This window comes from Sphaeramia orbicularis, chromosome 12, assembly GCF_902148855.1.
Source record: "Sphaeramia orbicularis chromosome 12, fSphaOr1.1, whole genome shotgun sequence".
Lineage (NCBI taxonomy): Eukaryota > Metazoa > Chordata > Actinopteri > Kurtiformes > Apogonidae > Sphaeramia > Sphaeramia orbicularis.
Genome location: NC_043968.1, coordinates 19,814,107 through 19,835,139, shown reverse-complemented (window position 1 = coordinate 19,835,139; position 21,033 = coordinate 19,814,107). Strand labels below are relative to the sequence as shown.

Here is a 21,033-nt window from a genome sequence, read left to right as displayed (position 1 = left end):
TGTATGAGAGTACTTCCAAAAATACGCAGTCTAACCTTCAAATAAGTTACAAGTACAGACACGAAGGATGGGTGCTGGTGTGAAGGATCACATCTGAGGTGAATGGTTGATTTTCCTTAGTCTCGACTCAGATTATGACGCATGGTGCAAGGTGCGAAAAAAAAAAAAAAAAAAAAAAGACAGAAAGTTACCTGAGAGATGTTTCATGTCATTATGGTCGTTATTGATGCTTTTGTTGGAAAGCTGTTGCAAACAAACTAAATCTGCATCATCCGAAGGTCATTTTCAGCATCTGGGGCTGTGTTTACTTTTAATAGCACCACATCTTGTCTTGTCAGTTTTATTAATGTTTCCTCCTTCAGATGAGACCTCATTGTATTTGGTTTTAATTAACTCTAACATTTTATTCTACGGTGTATTGTGCTGACAGCTGTCATGCGTAGATCAATAGCAGAATGCGTGTGTTACTTTTATTATTATCTGTGGATTCCTTTGAGAAGCAAACAGATGGTTTCCTACCTTTTTGCTCAAACCAGGAAATGAGGCTGTTGAAAGTATTTCCAGAAATCTGAACTGTATAGATCTACATTTGGTCTCATTCATCTGTGTGGTGTGACTGACTATTATGTAAATGCTTTTTTTTTTTTTTTTTTTTTTTATGTTTCTAGTTATTAAGCCTTATTCTCTCAGGTACATTATTAACTCTGTAAAGCCTGAACCCTTAAATCATTGACAGAAAATTCCAGTTCTTTAAAACTGGAGTCTTTGTTGGTCCTTCTGAAAACCCTTTTTTTTTTTTTTTTCAAATATCAATTTCCATGTATGATTTTCAATTTTGTAGCATATTTGATATATCAGGTCTCAATGTTCGAATATTATCATTTTTGAAAAAACAAAAACAATATAACACAATATACCATCTGAGCAGCCATGGCTCAGGTTGGCAGTTCGAATCCCGCTCTGTCCATGTGCTGTTGTGTCCTTGCCTCCAGTGCTGCCACTCACACTGGTGTATGAATGTGTGTGAATGTTTGTTGGTGGTCGGAGGGGCTGTCGGCGCAGATTGGCAGCCACGCTTCCATCAGTCTGTGGAGCTGTGGCTACAGATGTAGTTTACCACCACCAGAGGGGGAATGTGAGAGTGAATGAATAATGGATCCTTTGTGCGCGCTTTGAGTATGCGTTCGTAGAAAAGCGTTATATAAATCTAATCCAATCCAATCTTATTACAAACATGTCTAACAAATCGGTAATTCCTTTTCAAAACTGGCAAAGTTCTGCCTCCTGACAATCTTGTAGTGTCACTGAAAATGAATTCCTCCCCCCAAGTGGATCATCCATCTATTGCATGTATCTAATTGTATACATCAGGTTTTTCAAGAAAAAAATATCACACTGATCATGTAGAGGGCTTCAAAACTCATGTATCAAATATGATACGCTCAGTGTTATGGGGTTAAATTAAAAATAAGTCAAAAGGCAGGAAGTAACAGTGAAATAATCCCACGGTGCTTCATCAGAGGCTTTTTGATGACTAGTGCTTACTTTGAGGATCAATATGAGTGATTTGGACGTTCAATAGGACTCTCCAGCCGCCCTCGCTGTCACAGTACAATCAGTCTGAGCACAGCCAGGCGCCATCACCGCCTCCAACAATCAGCCACTTTTGGATGGATCCATCATTTTGTCAGCCTAGATGCAGCTCCACGCTTCTTTCCATACTTTGTTGCAATCTGGTCACACGTCATCTGCACTGGTTGAAACAGAGCGGTGTAAATGATGTATGATGGGAGTTTAACACATGACTGATCTCATGTGTAATGTCTTGATGTAAAAGAGTTCAGCGTTTCTCATTGAAAAATAAATGAGTGGAAGTGACAAAACCCTGTCACTGAATGTGGTGAATGTGTTTAACCTGGAAATGTATAAGCAAGAGCTGGTGTTGTGTAATCACACACCCTGGTGCTTTCACCAAGAATACTAACTTAGGAATATCCTCTTCTCCATGAAAAATTACCTGTTTTTTTTTTTTTTTTTTTACTGATTTTTGCTCTCATGATCACACAGAAAAGTGTTGTACATGAGATAAACCCAGTAACTGGATGATTTATCTGTCCTCCACAGCTGGACTCTGGATGCATCTCTATGCATACAGAGTCTCTGTGCAGCCTGGCTTTAACAATATGGGCTGTTTCAGACTCCTAACCAAACCCAGACTTGGAGGACTGGTAATTCAATATGTTTAATCGGTCACACTTGTTGGTGATTATTCACGGCCTCAGAAATTCACCAAGAAGAAATCGAGATCAGCTTTGATGCTCTGGATGTGATTGGAAGCACCACAGATACTTAAATATATCATAAAAAGCTAAAAAAAATTCACCTGTTGAGTTTATATTTTACTACAGAAACACAACACACATCTACTTTGAGATATTCCAATAGTTTTAACAGTTATTTATTGAATGCTTTATTCATTTGAAGTAATGTTTATTGCTTCAACACAAATCTACATCCAATATTTACTCAGCCTTCCTCCAGCGGTAATGGATGCTCTTTGGCAGCTAAGTCTTACACTGTGTTCACCAGCTGCTGCCTGACTTTGTCTGATGTTCATTTGCTCTTTCGCTAACAGCATAATGACTATAAAACTCTTAACTAATACAAGAAACTCCCATTCCATTGCATATACACTGTTCGTTTAAGTCTGGTGCTCTAAAACTCATTTCCAGCTGTGGAATCTGTATGCTCATTTACTGTAATGTCTTTCTTTAATGAGGACTCAGAAAGCACCACATTCATTTATTTCACTCAAATAGTTGTTGTAATTTTCACAGATTGCATTTTTAAGTATCTTAAATACCACTCTTTGTCCGTTCGCCGCTGTGTATCACTTCACCTCGTGCTCAGCTGTGTATTGACATAAATCATTACTTTATCTACTTTCCCTTGAACTGGGCAGCACAGATAAAAGGCTGACAAACCAAACACAAAGCGTTAAGATGTGAGACACCTCGGTATCAGGGTAATCTGTAAAAATCCGGTTTGGCAGATGTAGTGAGATCAAACATTAGTTCGTCGTCAGAACAGAAACTTTTCTTATCAGCTTTATCCATTTCCACTGCTCTTCATCATCACTTGCAAAGTAGTGGAATGATAAGTAGATGTGTTTTATAGACTCAGGGACACAGCACTAAAGCAAAGTGACTACAGGGTAATAGAGAGCAATAGACTCCTTCCCTTGAGATGTAACTATGAAAAAAAATATGAACCGTAGTCGATGAATCATGCCCATTTACGCATATGATGTTTATCACTTTAAATGATCATTTTACAAGCCAAGAATGTCACAGTTTATGTTAAAGATGGTACAGGAACATCTAGCTTTGTGTGCTCGGTGGACTTCAGGTCTCATTCTGCAAGGCACATGTCAGCAACACAATGTATTTCCTTGGCATATTTCACCTCATTCACTGAGAGCAATGTGAAAAAGTATTTAAAAATGGGAAAATCAGAACAAGTCTGGTCAAGTCGAAGTCACAGAGACATCTTCAGGGACTCCGAATAGATAATGGAGAGGCAGTTACCATGATGTCACATGTCCGTGATGTTCAGGGGCGTAGTCGTTTTTATTTAGGTGTTTTCACAGTCTGATATTTAAACAGTTTTATAACAAGCTGTGATGCTGTTGACTGATAAAATTATCTTTTAATTATGTGGAAATAAGAGCAGAATTCAAACAGCATGAAAAAATAACTTTTGTTAGTCTCTTTTTTTTATTTTTAAAATTTTGTAACCCTTTGATTCATGAATTATGAGAACCTTAGCCTAGATTTTTTTTTTCCTGTGTGTTTTTATTCCTCTTTAGACTTGAAAAAAACAATGTGATTGAAAATTTTTTTATGAACCTATTTTTTATGGAATTATAAAAATGTCCACTCAGCCGGACATCATGTGTTTAATGTTTAATTTTTGAAGCAAAGAAACATGTATTTCAAATGCAATAACAGAAAGTGATATACTGTGTGAAAACTATGAAATGAAAACATTTTTAATACAGCTAATCTGATGTTTTCTCACATTTTATCATACTCTAATACTAGTTATTACTCACTTCATGGAGATAATATGCAAAAAAAATGTTTAGGAAAACTGTTAATTACAGTCTAATAACAACTAGAAATTGACATACACTCAAACATGTTAGTGCAGATCAGGTTTATCAAGAACAGAAAAGTTACAGTAATGGTATGAATTGCAGTGTTTGGGATAGTGCATAAGCGTCCACTGCGTTGGCTAATATGCACATAAATCAACAAAACCCATGAATATATAAGAGAACAGCTGTAGAAATAGCTGTCCACTGTATTGACCACTATGCATGAAAAGGTTAATGAGGTCCCAAACAGAAGGGATAGGACTCCACTGCTCTGTGAACAGGAAATGCCATCCCTGGCGTAATCAAGCGGATTCATTTCTTTAATTCTTAATTTAAAACAATAAGCGACAATGTGTCTTTTACCACCCTCAAATTATTCCTGGTGTTGAATATACTGTATAAATTAACTTAATAGGTTCTCTTTCACCTGAAATTGCTGATTATTAACTGTTACATATGGCTTTTATTACTATACCACACTGATACACACAAAGTTCATTATAATTTACAACACCCTCTACTAGAACTCAAACTAAATCACCCATAATAAAAGTCTTTTAATGTTTGTAAAATTACTGTGATTCTCCAAATTAATGTTGGCACAGTCATACTTTTATTTTTTATTTGCAGACTCGAAGTCCAAAAGTAGACAATTACAGGGTGTATCAAAAAAAAAAAATTTTTTTTTTGAAAAATTACCCCCACTTCTACATTTGATAATTTTTGGAATTTGGACGTCGGTAGGTAGGGGATTGGTGGATATTTGTCCAAATTTACAGACCCAGGTTTTCATGCATGAGTGAGCAGAGGCAAATTGCACAATCCAAGTTAAAACTGGTTTGCACGAAGTAGTGGTGGGATTTAAATCCAATCAGAGGTCATGGGAGGATGTCACTGAGGACAGGCCAAGTTAGAGTTAGGGTTAGCTAACCCTACCTTGTCCTGTCCTCAGTGACATTTTCAGGCCTAAACAAGTTGAATTAACTTTGAAAGGCAGGACCAGCTGCCATGGGTAAAGAAATGAAACTGACATGGTGGCCAAAGGGTTAATGCTGTAACTTGGCAATTTTGTGGAAAACAAGATGGATGCCCATTGTCTCCTCCCATGACCTTTGATTGGATTTAAATCTCACCGCTACTTCGTGCAAACCAGTTTTAACTTGGATTGTGCAATTTGCCCCTGCTCACTCATGCATGAAAACCTGGGTCTGTAAATTTGGACAAATATCCACCAATCCTCTACTTACCAACGTCCATAAAAGAAAATTCCAAAAATTATCAAATGCAGAACTGAGGGTAATTTTTCAAAATGTATATATATATTTTTTATACACCCTGTACATGTACACACACACAAGCCACAGAAATAAAAACCACAGATACACAATGTCAGCCAGTGGTCAGCAATCAAAATACATATAGTTGTTTGTAGGGATGCACTGATACCACTTTTTTCCAGACCGAGTACGAGTACTTACATTAGAGTACTTGCCGATACCGAGTACCGATACGAGTTCTTAATAATCCCATTCCAGTTCTTAGTTCCTTTTGTAAATGTTCTTTATTGTTGTTGTCATTAGTCTGACTGGAACAAAGTGCTGCTACTGACATTTAATGTGTTGGAATGAGTGTTTCTCAAGTAACCCACCAGGGGGCACCACTCTGAATTAACCATATTGGACAAATACCACGAAGAAGGGTTAAGTGTTTTGAGAAGAAGAAGAAGAAAGTCAGTAATAACAAACATAGAGATGACAGAGGCAACACTAATGTGATACTAATATTACAGCGTTTTCTCTGCTAAGGTTTAACAGCTTAGCTTCAGTTTAAGTTTCATTTTCACTTCCGCTGGCGAGGGTCCGCACCGCTCCATATTCCGCTGGTATTCTCATTCTGGGTACTCATCCGCCAGCACCTGGAAAACGGATGGAATGTACACAGAGGACGGACAGAACGCTGCGTCCGTATCTGTCTGTGTCTGTAACGTTACTTGCAGTCAGTGTTACTTTTATCACCGTCATTTATTTTGAAAAATCTCCACCCTCTTCACACTCCACACACATTATTCCAGCGCTGTGTACCTGCTGCACTGAACTGGGAATGTCACATAGCTGTAAGTGGTATCGGTGCGTTTGTATCGGATATCTTTTAGGAGTACGAGTACACAAACTGAGTATTGGAGCCGATGCCAATACTCGTATCGGTATCGGTGCATCCCTAGTTGTTTGTGTCAGTATTTCCAAAAGATGGAGGTCAAATTAGAGTCAGTCAGAGACATGATGATTCCATTCCTAGGCCCCTTGAGCCTACACATGAACTTATATATAAAATTCCTCAGCAAAGCATGAAAAGTAGGAACATTACACATCACAAAAAGATAACTTGCACTTTCCCACCTTGGATGTTTCAACAATATTCTAAGAGCATCATTATATGCAACCTTAACCTTATTCAGCTTTGCTTAACCCTCCAGTATCCCGTCCAGCAAGGCCCTTACTAAGCACCAAGTGTGCCTTTTTGGCCCACTTGTGGAGTAATGTCAAAAAAAATTTTCATACAGTTTGTTTTTAATTCTTTTACACTTTTTTTTCTATTTCATCAACTTGAGCCGTAAATAAAAATACCAAATACTCAATAACTGTCACATTTTTTAACCCTTTAGATGCCGTGTTTGCAATGTAAACAAACCATTTTTTGATGCAAAAAAAAAAAAAAAAAAGTTTTTTTTTTTTCAATATACTACATAAAAAGTGGATCACATATTAGATTTTTTCATCCTGGCATATGTCAGTGATTAACAGCTACATTGGTTAATTTGCATGATTATTTTTGGTGCTAGGTCAAATGTTCAAAAATACGAGCATCTATCATCAAGTGTGCGTAAAATGCACACCTATAAATCAAACTATTAAATATTATATATTGATTTATTTTTTTGCTCTAATTTTATTTTATTTTTGTAAATCAAGGTCAGCCCTAATCATACAGATCAAATGAAAGAAATAGTGCGTTTTAGGCACACTTGGCAGACAGATGCTAGTCTTGTAATTTTCTTTTGTTTACAATGTGCACATTTTAGTTGGTGACCAGAATTTTAAAGATCATGCATAAATGAACAACTTTTGAATTCTAACCTTATTTAAATTGTGAAAAATTACATGAAGTTTTTTAACACAAAATGCAAAGTGTGCCTAAAAGGCGTACCCAGATACCGGAGGGTTAATATAGCTACACCCTATCATACTTTCAATGCTTTCTTGCATTATCACACATCTCATTGCAGAGTTTCCATTCAGACTGGACACACCTGAATCTGATGTGTATTTTGTCATTTTTTTTAATGTTTGCCCGTATTGACTTTGAGTTGTGTGTTTTTTTGGACTGCATGCAAAACAATTTAATAAATAAATAAAAAGCAGCTCACAACTGCCACCCTTTTAGCAGTATTATGTCATGACTTGAGACTTCCCCTGCCTGCTTGCATTTAGTAAATTACTTCAAGCACAAACACTGTAATCCTGAGCTGGAATGGACTGTGTCATTATGGATGATTTTTTTTTTTTTTTTGTATGGATGATGTTTTTTTTTTGTTTGTTTTTTTAAACACACAGCAATTTTAGAAGCAATGCGTGTAAAGCAATATTAAGTCAATATGAGCCAGTGGAGAAATTCGACCATTTTATTCCTGTCAGACTTCACATGCACACATTCTCTTTCCTTTATGTTCCACAGCGCATAGATAAGCTTCAGATCTCACCACTCAGGTCTTTACCTTCTGCAAAACCTTATTTATGTTTATGACGAGCATAAATTAGACACAGTTCTCCGAGGCAACATATATTTAATTTCAATTTGAGTCAGCCGTCTTGCCGATGTACCTCCTCACCTTTATAAGAAGATGTATAATTTCCTCTGATTAAGTCGTGATCACACACAACTGGCGTAGAGGTATAATAAACATAATTTTAATGAGATGCACATAATGGTCTTTGCTGAATCGTTAATGCCATCCAGTTGAGTGGAACTATAAGGTTGTCAGATAATAACGGAGATAACAAGGTTCTTTTTAATTTAGATGAAAGAGCGCAAGATACACAGGAAACACAAATTCAATAAAAACAGCCTCTGGAATATTTGTACTCTTTTGTGTCAATACAGAACAAATTAAAGCCCGGACAGGGAGACCATTTTATTATCTGAATTTTAAGAGCTTAACTGGTCGGTTTATATTATGCCAGAGTTTTCATTTTTAAGCAATAGGAAGTAACTTTAAAGCTGCTTTTGTTTCTTCTGTTTCATCGCTCGAGGCAACAAGCTGTAAACAGAATGGAAACATGATCGACTTAATTAGTTATTGACCATGTATGCAAGATGTTTTTGGGGTTTTTTTTGTACACTTATCAGGCTGAAAATGTATTTGCAGCATTCATCTAGTGCAGTGTGAATTTAAATCCAATCATCACTCTGCTTTTAGATTTTGGTTTAATTCCCTTCATTAAGAGCTGATGATCTTTAAGCTTTTACATTTTCACCTATTATCTTTTTGTCTCTGTTCTTTGTCTCTTTGGACTGGTACTTTCTACTGGATTCATGAAAAGAGTTTGAAGAGATTAGGAAAACAGAAATAAGGAATCGAAACAGTCCTGTCCAGTCCATAACCAAAACAATATGTTGATAATATAGCACTTTTTTTGTCCACTTTGGAGTGTTTTTAGTTAGTATTAGGTGTGCAAATTATCGATTAATCCATTAATCACTAGGTGGTTGACCTTATTGATCGATTAACGATTAATTGATAAGCAACGATTTTCCTTAGAACCTGAATTTCTCTTTTGATAGGGTCTATAAGAATAAAAGCTAAATATTGTTTATACAGGGTGGGGAAGCAAAATTTACAATGAACATTTAGTTGTTTTTCCTCAGCAGGCACTACGTCAATTGTTTTGAAACCAAACATATATTGATGTCATAATCATACCTAACACTATTATCCATACCTTTTCAGAAACTTTTGCCCATATGAGTAATCAGGAAAGCAAACGTCAAAGAGTGTGTGATTTGCTGAATGCACTCGTCACACCAAAGGAGATTTCAAAAATAGTTGGAGTGTCAATAAAGACTGTTTATAATGGAAAGAAGAGAATGACTATGAGCAAAACTATTACGAGAAAGTCTGGAAGTGGAGGAAGCAACAAAAAATGCACCAAAGCTTTTATTAAAGCTCTCAAATCCAAAATCCTAAAGGATCCAACCAAATCCATGAGAAAAATGGCAATTGAACTTGAGGTAGACAACAAGACCGTTAGAAATGCAGTAAAATATGATTTGAAGTTAAAATCTTACACAAGAACACCAAAACACTTGTTGACAAAAGCAACAAATCCAACTTTAGCAATTTTTGGGAATCATGTTTATGGCCGCCTTCTAGCCCAGATCTAAACCCTCTGGATTCTGCTATTTGGGCCGTTTTAGAACATGCTACCAATAGAACATCACACAGCAATGTCGACTTTCTTAAAGATACTATTAAAGAAGAATGGGAGAAGTTGTCACCTGAATATTTGAGGAACACTTGTGCAAGTTTCAGGAAGCGTGTGAAGGCAGTTATTGAGAAAGAAGGAGGACACATAGAATAAAAACATTTTCTATTGTGTAAATTTTCTTGTGGCAAATAAATTCTCATAACTTTCAATAAACTAATTGGTCATACACTGTCTTGTAATCCCTGCCTCAAAATATTGTAAATTTTGCTTCCCCACCCTGTGTACTTCATGAAAAAAGCATGTCATATTACTTAATGATTGATTTACAGTACCAGTGGATACAGTACAGGCAATGACATTTATGGAGCAGAACTAAAGAAATTTAACAAAGAAATTCAATAAATAAATTTCAGCGGAGATTCCTGCCAATTAATAATTGAATCGAGCAAATTCTTATCGACAATTAATTTATAGTCGATTAATTGTTTACATCCCAAGTTAGTATTATTTAACAAAATGAGGCTCATGTGCAACAACACGGCACAAGAACAATAGACTCCACGCTCAGCTCATTTTGTTATTATTTATTTTTCCAAACCTGTCAAACCATAAAACATCCTCCGTCTCTTTTAAAAGTTTATCCCTCCACTCAGAACAATTAATATCAATCCACAATTTAAACACAAACACAAAAGTTCTCATCTAAAAATACGTCAAAATAAAATCAGTGACAACCAAACGTACAACTTTCCTTAAAGTTTGTACATATTAAATTGTTGCAAAAACAAATTTCATGTTGCAATAACAATGTAGAGCTCGACATTGTGTTCTTTGTTATATAACAGTAAACATATTTGACTGGGCTTACAGGATAGACCGCTGGAATAATCCTGTCATTAGGCAACTGTTTCAGTTCGTACTTTCTTCTTTTCTTCTATATGTGAATTACAGTTATGCGCTGCTGCGACGACACTTCCCGTACGTTTCTCTGCCTCGAGTCTGAGTTAATGGTGGTGATTTTTGTTAAATGTCGTGTTGTTAATCTTTGTCAGTCCTGTCTAGCGTATAGTCTGTGTCAGTATTTTTTGTCGGTATGTGGATTCCACTACACAAAGCAGTCTGGATCTTTTTAATTACATTTTGGAGTAACACTGGCAACAGTCGAGCGCTTCAGCCGGAGCCTCATGGATGCGGCCTCACCTACACCTGGGAGGCACTGCTCCACCTCTGCTCCTCCATGCCGTGCAGTATCAAACCACCCAGTGTACTGCCGGCAGAAATCCGACCGAGGAAAAGAGGGAAGCATGAAGGGGTCCGTGCCAGGCTGAGGAGACGACCCTTCAAACCACCGCTACCGTCCATCATCTTGGCCAATGTACGGCCTCTCCAGAACAAAGTAGACACACAAGACCCTACGGGGAAGCCTGCAGCATAGTCCTGACTGAGACATGGTTGGGTGAAACGGTTCCTGATGCTGAGGTGAGCCTGGATAACTTCATCATTCTGCAGGTAGACCAAACAAAGGTCTCGGGCAAGGAAAGGGGTGGAGGGGTATGTGTGTATGTGAACAACCGGTGGTCTACCAACAGCAAGATCCACAGCAAGATCTGCACTCCGAACATGGAGATGCTTACAGTATCCCTTCGTCCCTTCCATGTCCCCTGGGAATTCCCCAGTGTCATCCGTTACTGTGTATATGTTCTACCCGGCGCAAATGTCAACACCGCTGCAGAGCTAGTGGCTGACATGGCTAATGACTAGCAGAGGAAGTATCCCACAGCTCCGGTATTTATCACAGGTGATTTTAACAATTGCAGACTCAATAAAACCTTGCCTTCATTCCACCAATACGTGGATATTCCAAAAAGAGGGGGTAATACACTGGACCTGTGTTATGGAAACATCTTAGACGTGTACATCTCACAAGCTCAACCACCGCTTACTTTCTCTGACCACAGCGTTGTCTTCCTGCTCCTACACTACAGAGCGGAACTGAAGAGGCACAAGCCCCAGATCCACAGCGCCCATCAGTGGTCGGAGGACAGAATTACACGACTCCAGAGTTCATTGGCATGCACGGACTGGGACATTCTCACTGGTGACAGTGAGAACGAGAGGGTGGAGGCCATTACAGCTTACATCAAATTTTGCAAAGACACAACAATCCCAGTCCCAACTCCAAACCCTGGATTACTTTGACATCATCCACAGTCTGAGGGAAAAACAGAAAGCGTTTCATCAGCGGGACTGGGTGTCCCTCAGATCCATAACCTGGCAGATCAAAAGTGATATCTTCAAAGCCAAACTCAGACACAAAGAAAAATTGGAACAGGAATTCAGCATCATGAATACAAAACAAGCCTTCCAGAAAGTGAGAACACTCACTGGCCAGAACACAAAACCTACTTCATCTGCAGTAACTGATTGCATCTCCTTTGCTGAGAAACATCTTTTACTCCCGATGCGACACCAGGGACTACTTGGAGAACTGTAGATCTCTCCTGGAGACCATGCCCCTCCAGCTCAACCCACCCCCTTCTCTGTGGAGGGCGTACGCTGGCAGATGACCCGGTGCAAGCCAGGGAAGGCCCCGGGACTGGATGGGATCCAGGTGCAGGTCCTTAAGGAATGTGAGATGGAACTTGCTCCCGTTATGCACTCCCTCTTTCTGGACTCCTACAGGACTGTCACAGTTCCCACCCTCTGGAAAACATCCACCATTGTACTGGTACCCAAGTACCCACACCCATCAGAACCCAATCACTACCACCCAGTTGCACTTACATCCATAGTAATGAAATGCCTGGAGAAGCTGGTTTTAACATACTTCCGTTTGTCAAACCACACCTGGACCCTGACCAGTTTGCTTACAAGGCCAAGACGGGGACTAAGGATATAGTGGCAAGCTTCCTTCATTCCATCCTACAACACCTTGAATCCCCAAGCAATTTCACCAGACTCCTCATTGATTTCAGCTCTGCTTTAAATATTATCCAGCACCACCAGATGATTAAGACACTCCACCACCCACCTCTCCTCATCCACTTCCTCAGCGACAGACCTCAATCTATCAGAGTGGGCAGCACCACCTCCTCACCCTCCATCACCAACACGAGTGCCCCACAAGGGTGTGTCCTGAGCCCTTTCCTGTTTACCCTCTACACTAATGACTGCATCAGCCCCTCACCCATCACCACCTACACTACCAGGCAAAAGTTTGGACTCACCTTCTTATTTAAATGACATGAGATGGACCACAGATGGCCAACAAGTGCTCAGAATCATTTGGAATTCCTTCCAGACTTTTGGAAAACATTTCAGGTGATTACCTCATGAAGCTCATCAAGAGAATGCCAAGAATGCACAAAGCAGTAATAAAAGCAAAATGTGGCTATTTTGAAGAATCTAAAATATAAAACATGCTTTGAGTTTTGTCACACCTTTTTAAACTACATAATTCCATATGTGTTCATTCATAGTTTTGATGCCTTCAGTGAGAATCTACAATGGAAATAGTCATAAAAATAAAGAAAAACCAGGTGAGTCCAAACTTTTGCCTGGTAGTGTACCTGAAATATTCAGATGACACTGCAGTAGCCGCACTGCTTAACAACACCTCTGTAACAGACTATCATAGTTCCATCTCCCATCTCACACAGTAGTGCACGGACAGTCACCTGCAGATAAATATCTCCAAAACAAAGGAACTGGTTTTTAAGTCCTCCAGCAGAACAGCCCCTAACACCACCCATACCCCCATCAACATAGCTGAGATGGTGGAGAGCCACAAATTCCTAGGACTCACTCTGGACAATAAACTGAGCTTTGATCAACACATCAATGACATTCATAAGTGCTGCCAACAAAGACTCTCCACCATCCGTACAGTCAGAGCACTCTCAGTTGCCCCCCCCCCCCCCCACTACTCTATAAAAACACTGTCCAGCCCATACCTTTACTGCTCCCTCTGTTTCTTCACCATGCTGTCAGCCCCCAACAAGAACAGACTCATCCAGATCACTCATAAAGCCGCTAAAATCATTGGACTCTCCACCCCCAACCTCTCAGACCTCAATAGCACACAGAGCACACACTATTGCACTTGACCCCAGTCACCCCCTTAATCCATATTTCATACTGCTTCCTTCTGGTCACTGCTACAGGTCAATAAACTGGGAAAAAGTTAAATTCAGCAGAAGTTTCATTCCAAATGCAATAACAGAACTGAACTAATCATTAAAGAGACTGTAATGTGTTAATTGGATATGTGTGGTGGCGGAAATTGTTGTCTTTGCTGTTTTGAACAGGTATAAGGTGTGGGATTACTGTTTTGGGTATGTGTTATGTCATGTCATTTGTGAGTGATGGGCTGTGTTCTCTTGGCTGTGCAGAAATCAATGTGAAATCAATTTTCCTGTGCGGGACAAATAAACATATCTATCTATCTTTTGACAGTCTATATGTATCTTTTTATGTGCTTTTTTTCCAAATGTTTGGCCCAAAATAACTTCTCCACTGACACTGTCTGGCAAAGACACTGTCCCTGTATCCTGCATCAAGATGAGTGACTCATTTTAAAGGGGCTGCATGTAATATTTCTTCTTTCAAATAAAAAAAATAAAAACTGAAATTAGCGTTAGTGTTTAGAATAAAGAGCTGTGAAGTCATACCAAAGATGCCAGTGTATTGGATTATAGAAATACGAACTGAATCTATTTACACCGAAGGACCAGGAGATTTATGGGACGATTAGTCTCCGTCACCATGGAAGACTCTCCCTGAAGCATTAGTTTTCCCAAAGTGAACGCCTCAGGGCCTTTGACCAAAGGGTCAGAAAGTTGTGAGATAGAATGAGAACCAACTTTTAGAGTCAAAGAAAATGACAAAGTGACAAAATCTAGAAGCACTGTTGTTGTTTTCACCACTGGACACAGCTCTAAATGAAAAGAATGGAGTTTGATGCTGAATTGTGCAGTGTTTCCTTTACACGGGTGAGTTTGATTATAATGCTTTTGAATGTAAGAGGTGGTAATGTGTATGTGATGTTATTATCTTTGTAAAGTTCACTGTTTGTTGATCCAGGGTTCCGACTAAACTGTGACAGTTCTGACCTTGTTTTGTTGATTCCAAACTGATCTTTAGTTCAGCGAATGACAACACAAACCGAACAGAAAACTGAGGTGATTTGTGGATTTACTGTGGTTGTTTTCTGTCTAAAAACAGAATTAAGCCAACATAGCTATAATGTAAACTATCAGCTGACACAGCACTTAAAAATTATAAGACTCAGTGTAATTTTGACTGACTGTTAACAGTGATGAGGTTTAGTTTGAAGAAAAATGTACAGGGGCGCCGCTACCAATTATAGGCCCCATGAAAGCATAATCCTTGTGGACCCTACAGAAATTGACTATCTTTGCAATCTGTTGGAGAGGAGGGGGTTGCGCTCATTACACAACACCACTTACGATAGCATGAAAATGAAAGCAAAACTTAATATCCTTTCAACTTTCACCACCCGACTTCTATGCCTCTCTTCTACAGTGAATCGTACTCGAAATTTTCACAACTTCCAACCTGTATCCACTGGGCCCCCTCCACTGCTCTATGGTCCCCCCACAAATCCTGAGCCCCATGAATTTGTCATGTTCACCCCCCCTTATTGGCACCCCAGAAAAATTATACCATAATGCAGATGTGTGTGTAAACAATGACCTTTATGCTTTATTTACTGAATGATACAGTCTGTGGATGCATAGCATTGATTTATTGGCGGTTTTCATAGTCCTAAGTGTGTTCTGCTACACGACTTGCCCCTACTGAGGGTTGGCATATCATTACTACATATAAGACGTTTAAGAAAGCCAGATAGAGAGCAACCCAAACAACCCTGAGAGCGTCTACCCCTATTCCGGATCAGTAGTGGACGATCCCAGACTTACCTCCATCACAGACACAGATGTAATGAAGTGTGGCGAGGTTTGGATGTGCAAGACTGAATGCAAAATATGCACTCAGACAGTTACCAGTCAATTAAGTAGAATAAACACACGTCTAAAACAGTCTCAGCAAAACCTCAACTACATAACTTTGAAGGTATAATCTGTATTCTACCTTCAACGTTTGTGTGTATTAGACTGTCTTATAGTCCCACCAGTCTCTTTATAAACACAACTGTCCCACAGTCTTTCAATGAAAAAGCAAACGTCTGAAATTTCACCAAAGAGACAATATTGTCTTTTCCATGTCAGATGGAGATACCCACACTGATAAATAATCCAAAGTTAAGACTCTGCAAGGGATACAAAGGGATTGTTAAAAATTGATAGGAAGACTTGAAAACCACAGGAGCTGGACACTGATTTGATTTTATTTCATGACATCTAACACAAACAGTGCGCTGTGAGAGAGACACTGGCAGCATGAGTCATATGCCTGCTGGGCTTCGCTCTGTGATGTTAAGGACCATGCCATTTCTAAATGACGCCGTTTCAGTTTATGTTTGAGTCCCTCGGTACTCGCTTCTGCTCTGGTCCAGTCATTTAAGTTAACTGCTAATCACGCATCCTATACCGTTCAATTTACCCTCATTTGGGTTGATTATCCCTTCAGTTGAAATGTAAACCCTACTGGGAAAGGCTTTGTAGTATGTCAGATATTAGACTATGAAATGACTTTCCGTGAGTGACTGACAGTAAGACAAACAGAATCACACTCTGCATGTTTTCAGCGCTAACATTTTGACATAGGCTGACAAGTGGGAGGCGTGTGTGTTTAATTAAGCCTAAAGGCAAGGACATGCCAAAAGAAGCCAGAGCTTCTCTGAGGGACGTCATTATTTTCATAAGAGGAGAAGTGAAAACTCTAACAGGGACACAAACCAATGTAAGGATAATGACAAACTTTATTTCAGACACAAGTAAGAATAAAATACAATGGTGAACAAAAGAGAAACCACAAATCTGAACAGAACTTTCCAGAGTATTGAATGCCAGGCTTATATTGTCATACTCAGTTTTACATGACTAATATATACAGTCCATTAACAGGAAAGGAACAGTTACTGAAAAAAGCTTGTTATAACATACCATAGAGAACAGAAGGGCACAAAATAATACAGCTGTATTTCCTTCTTCATACACTTCCATTTTCCGTCCTGGGTTAAATTGCTGTTCCTCGTCCTTATATTTCTTTAAATATTGTATTTTGTGTATTTCTTTAACCTGTCAATGCCTGAATTTATATAAAACTATATTTAAAAAATAATAATTTGTGTTTTTCCTTTCAAGTAGATTCTAAATTAAGTGGAAATAGTTCATTTGACTATAGTACATAAGATAGATTGTGTTTTGGGTATGTTGCATATTTGCAACAACAGGCAATAAATAAATTTAAAAAAAAAACATTTTCTGGTCTCAGGCATGGAGATGGTTGTATTGATGCCACATTATTTTTAGTGTCGTGATGGTAATACTAACTATTTTAACTATTATTATCCAAACAAACAGAACTCAAGCTTTTAATTTGGAACATGAATGTCAAACTCTTTTTTTTTTTTTTTTTTTCCAAAACTCATTTGGTTCAGGTTCTACATACAGACCAATATTATCTCAAGGAGGCTGGGACAGTAAAATAATAACACAATTACCTATAAATAATGACAACTCAAAAATTTTCTCTTTGTTTTAGTGCAAAAAAACCCAAACTACAATTACGTAATAAAAATGTTTACACTTACAACTATCCTTTCACAAAAAATGTGAATAACCTGAAAATCTATGAACAATTTAAGTGCAATTTTAACAATAGTATACCTCAGTTTATCATTTAGACATGTACATTATCACTTACAGAACACAGTGGATCTAGAATTATACAAAACATTCAGGAACAGCCAGCTGGAACTGAAAAATATAGCATTTAACTGGACACATTTTGTCATATTCTGTTGTGAATGAAAAGAATCACTCATGGAAAATGCAGATATTTTTCATTACTTCATTTACACGGCATGTACCCTAGTGATGGGTGATTCACAAACAAATCATTCAAAAGACTCAATTCATTTAAGTGAACGAATTGAATTGATTCTAGGATGTAACTGAATCAATTCAGCAGCACTTAACTAATATTTTGTTTATTATCACATATACTAGTCAGAATCCTCATTAAGTCAGAGGCGGAAGTGCTGTGTGATGCACTGTGCTGCAGGTAGTCTCCACGGCAAGATCTGTGATTGTATCGTGAGACAAGACCGGTGACGGACAGACCAAGGCAAGGTAGTGAACCACTGAATGAAAGAGCGGCCGAGTAGAGCTGAGTCACTGAATCGATTCTGAATTGTTCACGAATTGATGACTCCCTGAATCATTCACAAATCGCTGAATCGTTCATGAATCGATATCTCATTGAATCGTTCACAAATCTCTATGTCTAAGTCTATTGAATCGCTGAACAAGACTAGACACCCCTACTGTAAGAAGACAGAACTGCAAGAAAGCACAGTAATAAAATAAAATTAAACATACAGAGGACAAAGGGGTTTTAAGTAACATAAAGTAGATAGATAGATAGATAGATAGATAGATAGATAGATAGATAGATAGATAGATAGATAGATAGATAGATAGATAGATAGATAGATAGATAGATAGATAGATAGATAGATAGATTTGTCAAGTTGCATAGTGGATTAAGCATATGCTTGGCAATGTGACACAGTTTGTGACCAATGCCCGCTAGATGATTTTTTTTTTTTTTAAATTGGTGAATGAACTGAATTGATTTGGAATTGATTCACAACAGATGAACAAACTGAAGTTCGTAAAAAGAATTGGACCTCCCATAACTAATGTACTCATGGTTCCATCCATAAACATATGTCCATGTGTTGACAAAAAAAAAAAGCTATAACTGCACAGAATTATAACATTATTACTGCCATTTCCATCCCCTGGTTTAGGTAGATTATATTATTCATCACTCAGACAGCCATCCCTCACTCATCTGGTAAAAGTCTTGTGTGAAGTCCACCAACCCGCTTCCCATAAAACACAGTTGTGTTCATTCTGGTCTGCATAAAAATAAAGGGCCAAACACATGCAAGACACGTGAACTGGAAAGTGTCCTATGAGGTTTGATGTAACTCTGCCTTTGTCTTTTTGACTATACTGAATTTTCCCCTGCTTTTTACAAACAGGAGAATGTTCTAACCCTGAAAAACCACAGCACTCGTTAAACTTCAATTTGTCACAGTGTAATAAGGGTCTCTCAGTATGATTAACTGATGGAAAACTCTCCCCATGTAGCTCTTCTGCAGTTTTTGTGTGTTTTTTTTTTTACTTTTTAGTTTTATGGAGGTCTTCAACTCATTATCTGGCAATCTGAAATCCACCCCTATCGTTTTGGCTGACTCCCGTGATGTTTCTGACCCCAGGCAGACACCATTTCTGCCTAAAAAGCTCAGAAACCAACTGTAAACAACAGAAAACAAAACCTCCCCCAGGTGTTGGAAAAAATACATTGTTTTGTCGTGTTGTTAGCCTTATCAGCTTTGAAGAGTGATAAATTCTCCAGTATTTTTAGCACATCGTGCTGCTCCTAAGAGTGCAGAAAATGTTTGGTGTTTCAGATCCAATATAACTGTTGGAAAAACAACAATAGTTTTACCATCTTGACTTGTTTTTCAGTTTACGGTCTCTTCCATTACAAAAAGATGTGAAGAATGCAATGCATTATATTATAAATCTCATAATCTTACCTCTAGCAGCCAAATTAAGCACATAGCTGTAACATAATGAATTATTTAGCAGATAAAAAGCCGTGCATTTTCTTCAGGAGTTAATGGAGACTAAAGAGAGTGCTAAAATTGAGAGGACTTTGCTAGAAACACACCCATAGCGACTTAAAAAGGTGATTTATTTTAGTTTGGCTTCACATATTAACACCGAGTAATGACAGTACAAATGTTTCCTTGTACACGGAATAAATTTTATATATATATATATATATATATATATATATATATATATATATATATATATATATATATATATATATATGCACAGAATTGAAGCAGATTTGGTTTTCTTCGCACAGTGATTCTTATTTTTTTACCGCAGTGGTTTGCATTATTAGAGTATTGAAAATGGGTGGGATTATAGATCTGTACTTAATAAGACCAGCATTATTCCAAACCAGTGCTGTGTCAGATTAGTTAAGCTTAGTGTGATACAGCAGTCAGGATTTCTAGCTGCATCCTGAAATCATGCAGGAAATAAAGGGACTGGTTTCATGTCTGTATTGCAAAGTGATCAGTGAATGAAAGATACAGTATCTGTCATAAAGCATCTGTGTAAAAGGCTTGTGTCATGCTTCTTTTTGATGATCAGCAGAGTGGGTGGATTGTTCTACTTATTCATCTGCTCATTTCCACTCTATTTGTATGGCAGAGACGGATGCATGCAAGAGTGAATGCCATAGCCCGAAGTGCCAAGACTAAACGTCAGACAGAGCCTTACACACCGCAGGATATTGTCCATACAGTCGACAAAATGTGGCCTCGCGTCCTTTCTGGCTGTGTCTCTCTGTGCTGTTCGGCAGCTCACTCATCAATAAACATTTGACTTATGAATATGGAACAGTTACACTTCAGATGTGTGAGTGTCTGTATTTCCTCGGCTCTGCTTTGCATTGTGTTGCTCTTTCGCATGTACACATACACTAAGTTATTTACCTGTGGCTGTGACTTAATACCCTGTAAATTAACTACAGAGACGAGGGCCACAGACAGTATCAAAGTCCTAAAGAGGATTATTCCAGTCTCCCTTCCTCTCTCTGCTCTCACTAACATCCTCCATCTGTCCCGCTTTGAAGGTTGTGATATAGTAATGATTGTATAGATTTATAACAAAGAGGGAAAGATGCATGAGGGGCGGCGAGCCCCCAGGCAAGGCCGCTTGGAAACTGCTTGGCTTTAGTCCGAGACAGACCTGCCATCTGCTGGATGAATGGCCAAGCAGATTTTCCCAGTCTCAACCCTGCTGGCATTAACACGCTCCTACTGTCAGGCTCCAAATGTCTATCCAAGATTTCTTAAGGCTTATACCTGAAGCGTAAAACAGTGATGTGATGATGAAGTCTGGTGCCTCAGTGTGAGGTCTCTGTGTGCCGACTGATAGCGCGATGCGATACAAGTTGGTAGAAAACCGTTTGATGGCAACCTCATTAATCATCCCGCCCCCTCCTTGCATAACCAGGAGAACACTGGTCCTCGTTAATCACACCGCCATGACAACTACAACAAAACGAAGTGCTGAGATGAACATTTGGAATCTTTCTGATGTCATTTCTTAAAATACAGTCAACAAAGACATCCCACATCCACCGGAA

General features: G+C 38.5%; 1 protein-coding gene across 2 annotated transcripts in view; it reads left to right on the top strand.

Annotated features, from left to right (window-relative positions):
* Window positions 1–21,033, top strand: part of npy8ar (neuropeptide Y receptor Y8a) — a 65,816-nt gene that overhangs the window by 417 nt on the left and 44,366 nt on the right. The gene's annotated exons all lie outside the window — the stretch shown is intronic.